At 40.6% G+C, this 16299-nt stretch overlaps 1 protein-coding gene across 3 annotated transcripts in view; it reads left to right on the forward strand.

Moving 5' to 3' along the window:
* NEBL (nebulette) overlaps nt 1-16299 on the forward strand; it is a 490627-nt gene that overhangs the window by 458366 nt on the left and 15962 nt on the right. Inside the window, exons 25-26 of one of the 3 annotated variants that reach the window (XR_005197309.1) lie at nt 9073-10085; nt 10677-10765. The exons of 1 other annotated variant lie outside the window; for it this stretch is intronic. The gene's annotated coding sequence lies outside the window, so the exon portion shown is untranslated. Of the gene's footprint in view, nt 1-9072; nt 10766-16299 lie in introns of all 3 variants that reach the window. One more of the 3 variants, XR_005197308.1, reaches the window with a different exon arrangement.

The raw sequence follows: 16299 nt of genomic DNA on the forward strand, positions 1-16299 counted from the left end.
GGCACGCTCCACTACCACCCAGCTAACTTTTGTTTTTTTAGTAGAGATGAGGTTTCACCCAGGTTGGCCAGGCTGGTCTCAGACTCCTGACCTTAAGTGATCCATCCACCTCGGCCTACCAAAGTGCTGGGATTATGGTGTGAGCCACTGTGCTTGGCTGTATTTTATAACTTCAAATTTCTCTCTTTAAGAATATTAATTTCAGCCATTTCTTTTTGGATTGTGTTTAAATTTAGAAAACTAGAAAAACTTTCTGATCTAGGATTCATAAATTTAATTCTAAAATCTAATGTCATTCATTTACTTGGCCAGGTGGGGGAATAAAAATAAGTGGTATTTCAATTTAATTCACTTCTAAAAACGACTTTATTATGCCTAATATGAGCAGGATTGTCACCACATTTTCTGTTTCTGTCTTCAATATAATTAAGTCCTCCTACAGAGGATTTAGCACTGACATTTGAAGGAAATTGATAGAGAACTCAAAGCAGATAAGAAACGGTTCTTTATCCTGAGACTTATTTTCAGGAAAGATGGCCTATGTAAGGTTGTGTCTAATTTAAGAGTTCAGTAAAGGTCTTCAATTTTGGGTGCTATTGACATTGCAAGAACCACAGGAGCTTCTTCGTGGTCTCATGTGACCTTTGGCAAGACATCCACTTCATCAGGTGCTCAGTTTTTTTTCCTCCAACACAGGAGAAGGTTAAATCTGGATCTCTAAGGACCAGTCTAGCATTTTCATTGTGAAATTTTGTAAATCCTGGAAAGCTGCAGAAATTAGTATTCCTGACATTCTCCCAGTAATTTTAATCTAGTAATTGACATCACTATCAATCATCATTTTGGCAAAAGTTTATTAAATAATTATCAGGTGGCCAGGCTGTGCTGAGTGAACACTTTGTATACATTACTTATTCAACACTCCTCATAAATGAGGAAAGCCTTATTATACTTTTATTTTACAGATAGGATGACTGAAGTTTAGAAAAAATCTGAAACTTCTAATAAATAGAGGTGTGACCAGATATAGTGTCTCATGCCTATAATCCTGGCACTTTGGGGGGCTGAGATTTTTGGATGAATCACCTGAGGCCAGAAGTTTGAGACCAGCCTGGCCAACATGGTGAAACCTAGTTTCTCTTTTAAAAATACAAAAATTAGGCAGGCGTGGTTGCATTTGTCTGCAATCCCAGCTACTCAGGAGGCTGAGTAGAACTACTTGAGAACTACTTGAGCCCAGGAGGTGGAGGCTGTATTCAGCTAAGATAGCATCACTGCACTCTAGCCTGGGCGACAGAGTGAGACTCTGTCTCAAAAAAAGAAAAAAAAATTACAAGTGTTTCCAACTGAATGCTAGTTATGTAGTTCTGTGGTTTGGTTATAAGTACTAACCATTGTGTTGTATCACCCATGGAAATAAGTATTTGGTTAGTACTGAGCTTAGACTGGGCTTGTCGGAGCAGAGTTTAGCAAGTCATTGTGCGTCTACTGTGACAGTACGTGAGAGCCTCTAAAATGACATTAGAACTTTTGGAGCCCAGCTCTCAAAGTCCACTGGGAACACATCTGAAGTGAGAGATGAGATTCTTCACCTTGCTGCTGCATGGGAGAACGCACAGAGCAACTGAGGAACACGCAGTAGAAGAAGGTGGGAGCCACCTACTCTAGCTCTTGGACTTATGCTGAATGATTCTGAGAAGGGATTATATTGGGTTGAATTATGGCACCCTCCCACAAACACAAAGAAGATGTATCGAAACTCTTACCCTCAGTACCTCAGAATGTGACCTTATTTGCAGAATTTGACTGTATAGGGTCTTTACAGAAGTAATCAAGTGAAAATTAGGTCTTTAGGGTAGACACTAATCCAACATGACTGGCATCCTTATGAAAAGGGGAGCTCTGGACACGGAGACAGACATGCCAGAGGGAAGATGATGTGAGGACACACAAGGAGAAGACAGTCACGTGACGAGTGAAGCATATCCAGGCCAAGGTATGTCAAGGATTGCCCGAAAACACTGGAAGCTGGAGTGGTAAGGGCAGAGTTTTCCCCAGAGCCAGCAGAGGGAGCAGGGCCCTGCCCACACCTAGATTTTAGGCTTCCAGCCTCCAGAACTACAAGACGGTACGTTCCTGTTGTTTTAAGACATCCAATTTTGGTATTTGATCACAGCAGCCTCAGGAAATGAACACAGGGGTGCAGGGAGCTGAGCTCAGTTCTGGGTTGGTTGGCATCAGTTCAGCAAATATGTGTCTCAGTGAGCTTTGCCCAGAGGATGGGAGGAAAAAGGGGGCTCTGCGAATATTAATTGTAAGAGAGCACTGATAGTTTAAAAGAAAAACTTGTTGGTCAATTTGCAGCTGCCTCGTGGCTTTATATGGGTTTTGTTAGAAATAATTGTTGTTCTGTTAGGAACATCCCAATCTGACTATCAACAGGGTTGATTTTCATTCTCTCAGATTTTATCTTAAGAGTCATACATTAATTATTTTTTTTTCTGAAGACAGGATCTGGGTGTGTCACCCAAGCGGGAGTGCAGTGGCGCAATTTTGGCTCACTGCAACCTCTGCCTCCCAGGCTAAGCCATCCTCTGACCTCAGCCTCCTGAGTAGCTGGGACTACAGGTGCTTACCATCACACCTTGCTAATTTTTGTATTTTTTGTAGAGACGGTGTCTTACTTTGTTGCCCAGGCTGGTCTTAAACCCCTGAGCTCAAGTTATCTGCCTGCTGTGGCCTACCAAACTACTGGGATTACAGGAGTAAGCCACTGTGCCTGCCCTAATTTTCATTAGTTAGTTCTTATTCAATTTTTACTTTAAGTAGTGATATACAGTAATAGACAAGGCAAGAAACTTTACGTTTGGTTCAAGTTTATTTATTTAAAATAAACCATGTTAAGCTAGATAAATTACATTTTCCTTCTGACTCAGCAATACGTCTGTTTTTGATTATAAATACCCCTGGAAGAATCAAAAGACTTTTTTTGTTCTTTATATTTTAATAGAAGCAATTTCATTAAGACATTTCTGCCCTAAAACCCGGCTGGTTACATTGATGCGGAGGGCAGCAGACTGCCGCACAGCCATCTGTTAAGGATGGAGGTCTTTTGAAGGCAATGCCCCCTTGGGACAATGGCTAGGTGAAGGAGATTGGCAAGAGAATTATGCAAAGGGAACAGGCCAAAAAGACTCAAGTCGTCTGCTTCTAAAGTTTGCCTAGGACTGATCTTGCCATGAGGAAAGGGTGAGTCAATCCTGATCTGCTGGCTTCCTTCTGAGCACAACTCATAGCTACTTGTTTACATTCTCATGCTAGGACCAAGGGCTCCATTATTGACATGTACTGTAGATAAGCAGGTTTTGAAGGCCTGCCTATAAATCCACCTGACAGTTTTAACCTTTTATACATTAGCTGCCATGGTCTGAATCATGCATTCCCCCCAAATTCAAATGCTAAAACCTGACCCCAAAGCAGACAGTATTGAGAAATGAGGCTTTTTGGAGGTGATTAGAATGGGATGAGTGACCTTATAACAAAGATGCCTGTGGGAGCTCATTCACCTTTCTGCCACGTGAGCATGCAGCGAGAAGTTTCCATCTTTGAAGCAGAGATTAAGCCCCCATCAGACACCACGTCTCTTGGCATTTGGGTCACAACCTCCAGAACTGCCAGCGATAGATTTCTATTGTTTACACATTACCTGGTCTAAAGTATTTTTACTGCAGCAGCCCCAATGGACTAAGACAATAAGAAGCCTTCCCATTTACAACTGCCCATTCCTAAGTGCAGCTCCACATGCAAGTCCTGTCTGAAGGCGACCAGCTGTATGCAGCCTCTGATGGGGAGCAAACACTGAGAGGCAGAAATTAGATTCGTCTTCTTTTTCTTTTTCTTTTTTCTTATAACCTCTTGATCTCATTAGTGTTAAATCAATTTTAACCTAAAGCTGCCTCCTTACGTGTTTTAAGTTTGGCCTAAAGGTTTCTGTGTACATCGTAAACTGTAGCCTAAATGGAATTGTCAACAGGCTATAGTCTGCTCTTGTGCTGATCACTGAGTTTTGGCCAGTCAACTGTGGTCTAACTGTTCAAACCATGTTCAAAGAAGCCATACACTGAGCTATAACCAATCCGGCTGTTTCTGTCCCTCGCTTCCATTTTCTGTATGTCACTTTCCTTTTTCTGTCCATAAATCCTCTTCCACGACGCGGCTGCCCTGGAGGCTCTGAGCCTACTCTGACTCAGGAGGCTGCTTGATTGGCAACTCATTCTTTGCTCAGTTAAACTCTCTTACATATAATTTGGCTGAAGTTTTTCTTTCAACATTAGTAGCATCCTTGAGACTTGGATACAGTCAACGGCAGGTTAAGTTAGATGTGGAATGAATCATCTTTCTCTTCCGTTCTCATGTGCCCTAACTCTTATATTTCTCATTTTATTTTCATTTCAAAAGGAGTCTAGTTATTGATTCTTTCATTTTTAAAGGTATTAGATATATACTTTATAAAGGTATTGTACACAAATATACGTATTTTTAAAGGTATCATACATATATACAGTACATATATGTCACAACTTGACAAAAGCACTTCAACACAATCCATAGAGAGTAGTCCTAGTAACCCCTGATTCTCTCATGCTACTTTGTAGTCAACCTATAATTTCGCATTTTCCAGAATGTCACATAAATTGAATCATATAGTTTGTAGCCTTTTGAGTCTGGCTTCTTTCACTTGGGCTAATGACTCTGAGGCTAATCTCTGTTTTTGGAGGCATCTGTAGTGTTAGCAAGGTCAGTGCTGAACAGTGTTTCATCTTATGAAGGCACAGAGGTTTGTTCACCCACTCCCCAAGTGAAGGACACTTGTGATAGTCCTAGATTTTGTTAATTACGAATAAAACCACTATAACTATGCATGTGCAGGTTTTCGTGTGAACATGAATTTTTACTCTATTTGTTTTTCATGTGAAATATACTTAGGTTAATGAAAAGCAGCAGAGAATCTCTAACTTATTGAAGAATCTATAACAGCTTATTTAGGAAAATGAGAATAGGTACCTAGTTGATTAAACCCGTTGAGGGAACAGGGAAACAGGAGAACCTAATTAACTTAAGCCTGCATTTCTTAGTTGCCAACTGAACTTGCCAGCATTTATTTTGGCAAAAATATTTTTGGAACTAGATTCTTGAGTTAAAGCAATGAGAGGTGTTAGGCCAAGTGAGGGGAGCTCCTAGAACAGATGTCTTGTGTAAAGTAGGCAACCACATGGTTTGGTAAAATACGGCTTTTTCAACTAATCCTCATCACTGCCTGATGCCGGTATGAGGTCAACTTAGATAAATAAGGAAGAATCAACACTTCCTATCTATTAGAATCTCTTGCCATGTAATTCATAACTGCTAGAAGCTGATTGGTTTTGATAAACGGTAAGTGTGGATCCCAGGAAGACAAGTGTGCAATGGTCCTAACCAGTTGGTACAGAGTGAGCTGTTTAATGATGTTACAGGTCATGGCAACTAGGTTTCTAGCCAATGGGGCTCATTGTAAAGTCTAACTGCCTTATACACTGATTTGATGCCCAGAGTGAGAAAAGTCAGTGAACAAGATCCCTTACAGAGTAGCATATACAAAAGATTTTTTGAGACTTTCTTTTATTTTCTTCTCTCCATTTTCTTAGGTTTCTATGCAGCCTTCCTTAGCTTTTTACAGACCGATTTCTACAAAGGCATTTGTGAGCTGTTGAAAGCAGAAAAAAGCATTACCCACATTTCTTTGGAGATCAAAGACAGAGGCAAGGTTTCTTCTGATTCACGTAGATTAAATCTCAGTCTTTTGTTTTTATATCAGCTATAATGCATAGGTTTTAGAAACTGTCTCAAGTTTCATCGCTTTTTTAATTTGAAGCGCCATTGTTGTGATTACAAATTCACTGGGTACTAACATCACAATTTTGCCTCCTTTATTGGTGTTTTTGTTCCTAAGAAAATGTGTTTGCAATTAATGCGTCTTGTGCCTTTAAGTTGCTTTGGCTACGGGCCTGTAATTTGCTTTCTTTGCTTTACCTCTGGGCTTTTGTTTGTCCTTTCTGTTTGCCTCTAAGGAAGCTGAAATGGATGCAAGTTGTCTTGCTGTCCCAGGATCTTTTTGAACATCTGTCTGGTCATCTGATCATCCATTTCCTCCTCCCACTCACAAAACCCCACAGAGACAGAACTTGCCCAGGTTTGCACATATGGCTGATGTTCACAGCTTGAAAGTGTCTGAGCTATTTAAGTTTGATTTTCATTTTAATGAAAGCTCATAGTTTTGCCCAGAGATGAAAGCAAGGTGTTAGAAATCCCCAGATTTCCAGGTCATTAGATCACTTAAATAGTTCAACCACGGCTGCTTCATTTTTGGTAGAGGAGTGTTTTAATGAGCACAATTCAAAAATATCCACCTTAAAATTTTAGAGGGTCTGAAATGTACTTTAGGTGTCTGGTTTCGAGAGTTCCTTTGAACTTTGAAGATTCCATTTTAGTGGATTATATGGTTACCAAATAGTTTCTAGAAACAATCAGAAAAGCTTTTTATGGAAACATCCAATTAGAGAAAAAGTTTTTAATATTCAGTGCCCACAGCTGCAGGCAGAATTCTTAAGCCGGGATGCTGACCACTGAAATTGTGACTAATCTTTTGAGCTCTACCTGGCTTGTTATGGTAATATCTGGAGGAGGATTTGGGAATTGTAAAAAGATAAAAGGATTTTGAGAATGATTGAACTCATACTTTTCATATCTACAGGGCCTATCTAGCACGCTCCCTGGTCCATAAAAGGTTTTCAGTAAATTTATTTGAAACAGAATTAAACTTGGAAATGAGAATAATAGTTCATGATATAGTTAACTGGAACACGATTATGTGTGAACCAGATATAATACATAATCATGTTCAGATACGAACTTCTAAACTTTGGATCTGTCCTCAATGAAAATTGATGATGTCCTCAACTCAGTGGGGCTGGGGAATTCTCTTATTTCATCTTAGGTGATTCATATTCTGATTCTCCGTGGAGAGTACTACTCCAGACTCCTCTTATGTTACTCTGTTAAAAAGGACTGACATACATATGTAGAGATTTAAAATATTTTTAAGCTGTTTAAAAAAATTCAGAAGCCTTAGTTTGTACTTATGTCCTCCCCGCACCCCCCCAAAAAAACCTAGAAGTTTACCATAAACACATAGTTTTTATCATTTGCTTTCCAAGTGGTTTATTCTCCATTCAGCATTCTGCAAAAACACCCACTGCTGTACTTTATCACCCTGGCAATAGTATCCTTGATTTGATGGTATTGCAGTTCTTCTTTGTTTATCTGGCTCTCTTGCTCAAAGGCGTCATTGATTCACCCACTTAGCAGTGATGGGAACACTGGTTTTAATTTTTCTTTTGTTGGGGAGAATAATTTGAACTTTGAGACCAAGCGAAAAACATTTTCTGTGGGGCAGGAAGCTGTTTTATGACAATCCTTGTGTATCACTACAACATCATCTCTGGGTGGGGACACTTAAGATTTTTCTTAATTTCACACCTACCATGAAGCAAGCAACATCATATCCCTAGACCTGAATACCGTATTCTTCTCTAAATACGTGGAAGAGAATCTCAACAGAGGAGACTATGTCAGGCTTGGGAAAGGTCGTATTTGTAGTTGCTTTTTTTTTTTTTCCCCCATCTGACTGTGTTTTAACAGTATCAACCACAGAAACTCAAAAGTGACACGAAACTCCCAGGCTGATAAAGAGAAGATATAGTAAGAGCTTTTTATTTTATTTTTTAAGTGTAAGGAACACTGAATATAATGGTTAACTTGTGAACACATTATTTCCCTGCACTGCTTCTCATGGACTGATGTTCTGATAGGTTTGGTGCAGAGGTCTTGAATCTGAACATAATCCCTACAGTTTTGGCTCCTTCTCTGCAGAGCAATGCTTTCGGAAAGCATGCCCATGTTTTCCTGCACAATAACTTCCCCTCTCCACCCACACCACATATGCAGGTGGGAATATCTCAATATGCTTTAAGGGACATCTCCTGCTTCCTCCTTAATCCTGTGGGTCCTTACTGGGTTCCACACCCTCTTACAGCTGTAAAAGCCATCAGATACGGAGCTGCATTTCCTCACAGTGGAGCTGTGTCCAAATTCAATGAACCCAAAGTGAGAAACACGTACCCATTTTTCAGTCAGATGTTATTAAGCCAACAGTTCAATATTTAGTCCCATAAGTAGAGCTTCTGTGAAAGACGGTGATAGAATTTATAACAGAGAATGTATGGAAACAGTCAGAGTCATTGGTGATGGGGAAAGGAAATCTTTTCACTTAGGAGAGAGGGCTATTTCATGTCCTGTCATGCTTTTAGATTTTGAATTCAGGGGCCTTGCAATGGAATTAGAAACTTAGTGTTTTGGCGAGGGCAAGAGGCCAGATGGAATTCAAGAATTTCAGCATTTTTTTCATAGTTCTTTTAATAACTTATTTGATCTTGAGCAACTTCCTCTGAGATTCAACTTTCCCAGAATCATAACTGGGGTACTTATTAGAAAGGCAAATTACTGTGTTAGAGAAGTTGGAAACATGTCCTGTGGCTTTTAGATGTTTTCTGACTTGCTGATTTGGTTTTGATTGATTTTCCTCGGTGTTTGGTCAGTTCATCTTTGCGGCATTGCACTATCTTTTCTCCCAGAGCCATCTCGCTCTTTCCATCAACACCTCCTTTCTCCTGTCCTCTTTTCTGCAACAATGTGAATCACGTTTTAAGGACTCTCAAGACTTATCGTATATTCATATCTTTCCTTCCCTTGACGAGGTGAGAGTGTTAGCAAACAGGCACTCATTCATGAAATTGATTTTTTAATAATAATGCTGTGAACTTACTAGTTAAAATGTCCCAGATCATCAGAGCTCTCACAAGTACTCTTAATTTGATTTCAGTTTATTGTGATTGACACTCTGCTCATCAATGTCTTTGTATTAATGCCAAATACAGTGCAGAAGAAACTGCATCCTTTTTTTTTTCTTTTCCTTAGGCCACACTTTCCTGGGGATAAAGTGAGGACAACAAGAAGAATCACACAAATAAGTATTTTTCTCCGGCTCCTCCTTCACCTGCCCTGCCATTGCCCCTCTTTAAATTCCTCCAGACAAGCTAAGTTAGTTTCTAGATGATGGATCATGTGGTGCTCTGAGCACAAGTCTTCTTGGTTGCCCTGAGCATGATTATTTGTTGCTGCAGGATTTGCTTGTTGTTCCTTGTTGACTGCAGAGGCTGCAGAAGCAGCTCACTGATGCCTTCAGTGAGGTTCATCACATCCATTGTCAGGAGAGCGGTGTCTCGTGAGGCCCTCCATTCCTGACTGCTTGTACCAATGCTGTTGGGTCTTGAGTTCTCAATGCCCCAGATGCTTTAAATCATATTTCTGTATTTTATACTTTCCCCCATGCATCCATGGGTGAGGGTCTAGCAGGTTGTTTGCAAAACAGAAGGTTCACTGTGCTCGAATGGTCCTTCCTTTCCAGTGGTATGGTACTCTCCTGTCACCAAACATATGCACCCTAACTCCCTCTCAGTAGGACGATAGGATGATTCTTCCATTCTCCCATGAATCACAGGAAGCTCCTTGGTTCATCTTCTGAAGATTCTGCCCTACCATGTCTCTTGTCATTCCAGATGCAAAGGTAAACTTAGCTTAGGTTAATCTGCAAATCCTACGGCAGGAACTTCATCCAAGTAATAGCTTTCATTTTGCTCCTCTTTGTAATATGGAAGTCAGGGGTCTATCTCTGCATCCATGGCCTTGCCAGGGTGATCTGCTTGCACATGGTCTGCTTGGTCATGTGGCTGAGTAGTGCAGCCAGTGAGAAGCCGCTCAGTGATTTCAACCCACCACCTGAGGGTTTTTAATATGCACTTAGAATGAAGAACCCTTGGGCAAGGCAAGGAGGTACTTCTACATTGCCTAAGGTTTTGGCAAGTAAGAAGAAAGTATAGTTTTGAAAGAAAGCGGTCTTGTAAAGAAGAATATAGCAGTCCATAAAGAAGGTAAGTGCTGTGGGACATATTTACAAGGTCCTTGCATTAGTTTTTTAGGGTTGCCATGGCAAAGTGCCACACCCTCCTTCTGAAGGCCTTAGGGAAGTGTGTGTCCCAGGCCTCTCTCTCAGCTTCTGGTAGGTCCTTGGCTTGTAGCTGCATAACTCTGATCTTGGCATGGCATTCTCCCTGCCATGTGTATTTGTCTGTTCCCATGGTGTTTTTTTTTATAAGGACACCAGTCATACTGGATTGGGCCCACCCTATTCCAGGATGACTTCATCTTAACTGAAATAGAGTCATCTGAAATTTCAATTATATATACATATTTCAATTATATCAAATAGTGTCATCTGTTATTTTCAAATAAAATTACATTCTGGGGTATTGTGGGTTTGGACTTCAATGTATGAATTTTGGGGTGGCACAATTTAATCCATAACCTGCCTCTTTCTGCTTTATTCCTGGATGTGGAACCAGTTTAGACTGAAGTCAAACCAGGATAAAACCATTGTCTCTGTCTGTTTGACATGGGTATGGCCTAGATGTACTCTTCAGACACAGAATTCAGACACTGAATTTCTGACATTTTTCTCCCAGACAAATATGGTTCCTGAACAAAAGATAGATCTCTAAAATACATTTGCCATGCAACTGATGGACTGCTTAAAAGTAATGACCCTGCAGAGGTAAAGAAAAATGAGAAAACAGCAGCATAAACCAAAAAAAAAAAAAAAAAACCCAATTTCTAAAATCAAGAGTTTTACTTGCATTACTAACATTTTTGAACCAAATTGTATTAGGTCAGATGCTTCTAATTAAGAACTGCAAAATATGAGAAGGATTTTTTGTGCTTGGATCAAGACCTATTTTGGCCATAATTATAATTTAGAACACAGGATATTACAGAGCTCTCTGTTCTACTGCTTGAAAAGAACAAATCTCCCGTGAGCAATTAGTTCCTTTAAGTCACTTCTAATTTAATGATCAGACTTTAAATGGAACAAGTCTTTCTGGTATTGGCCACATTATGGCAAGGACTCAGGAGAAGAAGGAACCTATGGACTTAATTTTTCAACTTGCTACATTTACATTCAAGGAGGGAAAAAGTCTACTTCAAAAAGTGATTTTGAGGGAAGATTTTAAAAAATATGCTCTATTTCTTTTTCTTTTCTTTTCTTTTCCTTTTTTTGTTTGAGACAGAGTTTCACTCTTGTTGCCCAGGCTGGAGTGCAGTGGTGCTTACTCAGCTCATCGCAACCTCCGTCTCCTGGGTTCAAGTGATTCTCCTGCCTCAGCCTCCCAGGTAGCTGGGACGATAGGCACCTGCCACAATGTCCAGTTATTTTTTTTGTATTTTTAGTAGAGACAGGGTTTCACTATGTTGACCAAGCTGGTCTCAAACTCCTGACCTCGGGTGATCCACCCAACTCCACCTCCCAAAGCACTGGGATTACAGGCATGAGCCACTGTGCCCAGCCAAAATATGCTCTGTTTCTACCAACAAGCCTGGCTATGTATTCAAAAGTGGAACTTTCTTGTTTTCACTTTATACCATGCCCTGAAGCTTGGAGACAGAGAAGACTTATTTGGGGAATGAATTTGGTGTGGGAGTGACTGGGCCAGGACTTCTGGTTCTGTAACATGGCTTCTGCAGTCAGGCCATGTGCTGTCTCTTCCCCTGTTTGCACAGCCACATATAATAAACATTGCCAGCAGGGGATATAGTGACCAAACTTCTACTTTATAGGAGGGTTGTGTGTTTGGACTTCGACATCACATTGGTTCATATGATTAAGTCTTTCACATTAATTAAATCACCAGCAGATAGAGATTGTAACTTTGTGGTGTCTTTAGCAGTTTCATAATGAAAGATAATGGTTTCCTCTTTGATAACAAAGGTTTGGTGTATTAGTCTGTTCTCCCACTGCTATAAAGAACTACCTGAGACTGGATAATTGATGAAGAAAAGAGGTTTAATTGACTCATAGTTAATTGACTTAACAGGAAGCATGACTGGGAGGCCTCAGGAAACTTACAAGCATGATGGAAAGAGAATGGGAAGCAAGCACATCTTACCATGTAGAACAGGAGAGAGAGCGTGAAGGGAGAGGTGCCACATTTTTTTAAATTTTTGAGATGGAGTCTCTCTCTGTTGCCCAGGCTGGAGTGAAACAGTATAATCTTGACTCGCTGCAACCTCCACCTCTCGGGTTCAAGCGATTCTCCTGCCTCAGCCTCCCGAGTCACTAGGATTCCAGGTGTATGCCACCATACCCAGCTAATTTTTGTATTTTTAGTAGAGATGGGGTTTCACCATGTTGGTCAGACTGGTCTTGAATGCCTGACCTCATGATTCACCCACCTTAGCCTCCCAATGTGCTGGGATTACAGGCATGAGCCACCACACCCAGCCAATACCACACGTTTTTAAATTACCAGATGTTATGAGAACTCACTGCCACAAGAAGAGCAAAGGGGAAGTTTGTTCCCATGATTCAACCACCTCCCACCAGGCCCCTCATCTGACCTGTGGGGATTATAATTTGAAATGAGATTTGGGTGGGGACACAGAGCCAAACCCTATCATTTGGTTATGCTAGTATTTACTGCTTTTCTTTCTCATACAACTAAAAACCTTATGCGAGAATTGTATTTGAGATATTTCTACTTCTTATTGGTAGCATTGTCTAAAATCAGAATGCTTTTGTTTGAGGCTTACTGCTGTTAAATTCTTCTTTAACCTGAGATAGGAAAATGACACCATGAATTTACAAAATCATTCGTAGACTGTGGAATAGGGAAAGAGATAGGAGAGAGATAAGCAGACATTTTTGTTTTCTTATTTTCCCTCCTCCTGAACTCCAGCCCATCAACAAATCCTGTCTTTCTACATCTAAAATATGTCTGAAATCCACCCGCTTCTCTGTAACTACTTCTCTCCAGGTTCAGCCACCAATAGCTCTACCAGGGTGATTGCGTTTCTACCTACAGCTCTAGTGTTGGTACATTGCATCCTTCAAACCTAGTCTCCATCCAGAAACCAGGTTGCTCTTGCATGAATCTATTACCATCCCACTTACTCTTTGACTAAAATCCAAACTCTACTTAGCCTAGGCAGCACTTTGTGAGCTGTGCCTTTTGAACCACACCGAGCTCATCTACCTCCACACTTCCCCCTCATCCTTCAACCCCACACATGCTGGGAAATTGCTTTTTTTCCAGGGTCTGCAAATGAGCTGAGGATGTTTCTGTCTCGAGGTCTTCCCGTATACGACTCCTTCTGCCTGGAGCACCAGGCTTCTGTCACCTGTTCACTGCCAGTACACACACATGCAACTCACACACGCAGATGCACACTCACATACACAGGCACTCACAGATACACATTCATGTATGCACACACACACAGATTCACATTCACGTATGTGCACACACACACACACAGACACACATTTATGTATGCACATACACCGCTGGCTCCTTCCTACTGTTCAGGTCTTAGCCTCTTTGTCTGGCTGCTGTGTCTGGTTGTTTTCTTTCCTGTCATTCTTTACCACTGCATCTTGCTCCTTTATTTCACATCAGCTCTGTAGTTTTGCTGCTGGGTATTTCTTGTTTACTAACCTCTCCCTGTCTATTTTGTCCATGAGATAGGCATCACATTAGTTTCTAAGAAAAATCCGGGCATACACTATACTTAGCACATGTTTGACAAATAATAGGCACTAAATATTGTGGAATGGATAAATAAATGAGAAATGGAGAAAGTCAAGAAAAGAGAATGGGAAGAAAATGAGAATAAATGTGCCTCCTTCTCATGATGTGAATGTTGGAAAAAGCTTTTGAATTTCAAAAAAAGGAAGGAATAGACAATGCATAGGTAAATGGTTATTATGCAGGACTATCTACTTGGTTCATTGTGTGCCATTTGTCTGGAAAATTTCCTGTTCAACGTTGTGTGTTCTGAGCAGAACTTCTACAAGTAGAATTATGCCACTTGGAAAGAGCTTGCCCTTTAACTGAGAAAAAATGAACTGGGAAATTAATTATTTTATGGGAATCTCTAGTATATTTCATATCTCTGATAAGATATCACATCTGTATAGCTCTTCCTCATTTTCTAGATGTCTACTCTTTCATGTACCACCAAATGAATCTTGTTTCTCACTGTAGTCCCACTTCCGTCACTTATTCAACAGGCATTTTTGAGTACCTACTATGTTCCAATACTCCCTAGACTTGGCAATAATTTTTATGTCACTTACTTCGTTTATTATTCCAATTTAAGGATCTGACTTTACATTGAACAAGGCTTTCTTCCTTTTCCAGACTGGAAAATCACTTCTTATTCTTTCTCCCACCTACCATTTGGAATCTAGCTCTATCTTCCTTTCTATGAAGGAAGAGTCACTTTCACTTTAACTCGACTCCTCCGTCTGTATAACTCCTGTTACGTTTATGGCTTTACACTACCATTGATGATTTTTCAGTTTTTTTTTACATGTAGTAGTTTGCCCTTCACCAACAGACAAAAGTATTTGGGGGGTGGGAGTATACACCTTTCCCATGTGCATCATTTTGCCGAGTTTCAGATGCACAATAGGTGCTCATTAATTATCCATTCATAGGTTATTTATTTATTTTTGAGACAGAGTTTCACTCTTATTGCCTGGGTGGGAGTGCAGCAGTGAGATCTCAGCTTACTGCCACTTCTGCCTCCTCTGTTGAAGCAATTCTCCTGCCTCAGTTTCCTGAGTTGCTGGAATTACAGGTGTCCAGCATGCCCAGCTAATTTTTGTATTTTTAGTAGAGATGGGGTTTTGCCATCTTGGCCAGGCTGGTTTTGAACCCCTGACCTCTGGTGATCCACCCGCCCTGGCCTCCCAAAGTGCTAGGATTACAGGTGTGAGCCACCGTGCCTGGCCCCATTCATAGGTATATTAGTTGACATAATTGCTGCTGTGAGTATATGGGAACTACGGGAAGTAGGCCCTGCACATACATAGGGCATACAATACACAACCATCTCAAGGACTTGAGAGTCAAAAACAGCAGGTGGGGTTGCTTTCAGTGGTTGTTAAGGAGCAGAGCCAAGATACTATCCAAAAGTGCATAAGCCAAAGGAATTGGTCTATAATGAAAGCAGAGACAAAAGAAAGTATCCGTCAAGTCAATGCTGAGATATCCAAATACCATCCAGGAAGGAGGAAGCTTCGGTACAATAAATTGACATTATGATTCCATCGGCAGACATATTCCTGGGTGAGAGGGCTGGAAGCACCTTGCACTGGGAGATTCATTTTCAGATCGTCCCGCTCCTGTGCTCTCCTTCCACACACACCATGAAACCCTCTGATAACTTGGCTTCCCATATGCTTGCTTCTCATTATATCATCATAAGCAGGCATTTGGTCTCTGCAACTTGATTAAGGCAAGTGTGCCTCTGAGGGGTGACAGAGCTACTTCCGGCATACTCAGTAAAATCAAGTTTCTTAACTTGCCAGCTTGAGACCAGACCTTGGGGTGTAGTGAATTCATCAAGGTAAATGTAACCTTGTGGGAAACTTCTGTGCAGCCAGCCGTACTATTCGAAACTGAAAAATCTCTCTGTACAGTAATTTTCACCTGCATCTTGCTACATTTTTTTTTTCTGAATAGAGGAGGCACTCCCACACTTTTGAATCCTCTGCTTCTTTCTGTCCTGGCAGCAATGAAGACATCTTAGTCTAGACACCTTCATTTCTAGAGAAAGAGCAGGTGGGGCCAGATTATCCTCCTTGGGCTACTGTCTTTTGCTTTGTTATTTAAGGTCAGCCTTTCCTAACCTGCAAATTTTTCTTAACTAGAAAAGTGGAAGAAAAGAAACTCTCAACTTGTGATGCCTTTAGAATTCTGTGTAGAATTCCAAGAAGTCAACTTGCATGTGTATACAACTCCGTTGTCTGTTCTTAAAATTCAGAAATAATTTTAGAAATCACTTAGACTAGTTTTCCTATGACAAATTAATAGCACACATATTGGGAAAGTGAAATGGCTTTGACAGATGAACTGCAGTCAGCATTAGCAAAATAGATCCTGCTGCTTGTCGATCTTTGACTGATTATTTGCACTTCCACTAATGCTGCCACCCAAAGTAATCTGGCACAGTGAGTAGCCTCAAACAGCAGGGGCTCCAACAGAAATATATGTGAGAAGTATTATGCTCTTTTGGAAGAAAAAT

This window comes from Cebus imitator, unplaced genomic scaffold (genome assembly GCF_001604975.1).
Source record: "Cebus imitator isolate Cc_AM_T3 unplaced genomic scaffold, Cebus_imitator-1.0 Scaffold456, whole genome shotgun sequence".
Classification (NCBI taxonomy): domain Eukaryota; kingdom Metazoa; phylum Chordata; class Mammalia; order Primates; family Cebidae; genus Cebus; species Cebus imitator.